Source organism: Phytophthora parasitica (genome assembly GCF_000247585.1).
Source record: "Phytophthora parasitica INRA-310 unplaced genomic scaffold supercont2.28, whole genome shotgun sequence".
In the NCBI taxonomy this organism is placed as follows: Eukaryota; Oomycota; class Peronosporomycetes; order Peronosporales; family Peronosporaceae; genus Phytophthora; species Phytophthora nicotianae.
The window spans coordinates 583,173-584,904 of record NW_008649014.1 but is presented as its reverse complement, the minus strand read 5'-3'; positions in this window follow the sequence as shown (position 1 = coordinate 584,904).

Below are 1,732 nucleotides of genomic sequence, written 5' to 3'. Positions count from 1 at the left end.
AGCGTCGGGATACATATCATCCGCCACATTATCTCGCACCGGTTCACTGGTTGTTGCTACAATATTCGAGTACACGAAAACAAGCTTTTCCACCCGCGTCGCATGGAGTCGATTCCTTCGCTTCGTGTGAATGAAGTCATGGATACTCCAGGATCGCTCGCTTGCCGCAGATGAAGAGGGAATTGTGAAAAGCTTTTCAGCAATTTCACTGAGTAGTGGGAATCTTTTGCTGCCGTGCATCATCCAGTAGCTAGACGGCGAACACGGAAAGTCTGTTGGTGCAGCTTTGGTACGGTGCCAGTAGTGTCGAAGGCGAGACCACTGTTCAATTTCTCCTTCGTATCTTTTCAAAACTTTAGGGTCGCTTGTTATCGCTTTTGCCATGGTAAGGATGTCGCTCATTGCAAGATCCAAATCACCTTTGACTGCTGTCGTACCAGCAACAAACTTTGAGATGTCTGTAGTTTGATCCAGCAAGTAGGCGGCCCTTACAGGAGCAGTGACAAGGAAACTGCATCTGCCTTCAATCAACTGAAGAACTTCACTCTGGATCTCGTTGTACGCGATCCTGTCTTCTTCCTCCGCATCCTCAATTGGACTGTGATACACATCCAGATCTTTCAACCTGACGAACTCGCTGTAGATGGAAGAGATGTATGTCTTGTTCTGTTCGCAGAGTGCCAAACTCTGGTTGATAGGAGAGAGAATATCGACCACACGCTTGCACTCCTTCCACTTGTTCTGGTTTGACACAATCGACTGCGCTCGCTCCAACTTAGGTCTTGTTTTCTTCGTGTTATAGCGTTTTAGTAACGCCGAGTCGTCGAACATGGATCGAATGATGTACTGGTTTTTGAAAACACTGCGAACACACTTCTCGGCAGTGTACCAACGGGTAGGAATAGGAATACTCAGTGCAAGTTGCTTCTCACCTGCAGTCCTCATTCCCTTCTGCTTCGTACGAAATCGATCCAGTAGACCATGTCTAACACGAACAAACTTTGCCACGTGCTTGGCATCATCCTGTACAGTTGCTATGCGGTTTATCTGCAGCACATCCTTCATCACCAAGTTAAAGCTGTGAGCTCCCCACCCCGTACAGAAAATGTAGGGCCGCATTTTCTTCAACTCCGTCCATGCTGTCAGCATGTTTTTTGCGTTGTCAGTGACGACGGAGCAAATTCTTCCAGGAGCTCCAATTGCGGTCTCAACTTCGTTAATCACATCATTGATACAGCTCGCAATGTAAACACCTGAGTGCTCTTCTTTTCCGGTAGCAATTGACTTCCAAAAGACGGGCTTCATGTCTGGCGACGCAAGCACGAAGTTGATGATACTCTCGTTGTTTGTGTTCGACCAACCATCCGTCGACAGAGCCATGTATGGCTGCTCTTTGACAGTGTCGATGACAGCCGCCTTGCGTGCTAGGTACACCTGGTCGAGTAGTGGACCTGCAATACGCTTCCGTGATGGCAAGCGAAGCCAGGGCAAGCTAGAGCAAAAAAACCTCTTGACAGCAGGGTCTTCAACCAGTCGAAATGGGACACCCGTAGCAAAGCACATCTCGGCAAAGCTCAACTCCAGCTCCACTTTCGTGGCTCGACACACGGAAGACCTTGGAATTGCATGTTCGTCGTTTCCAAAGAGTGCGCGTCTTGCTGAAGAGTTACGGACAGGAGTTATGTGTCCGCATCGCCGAGCAACATCAGGCGGGACTTCTTGGCATTCACGT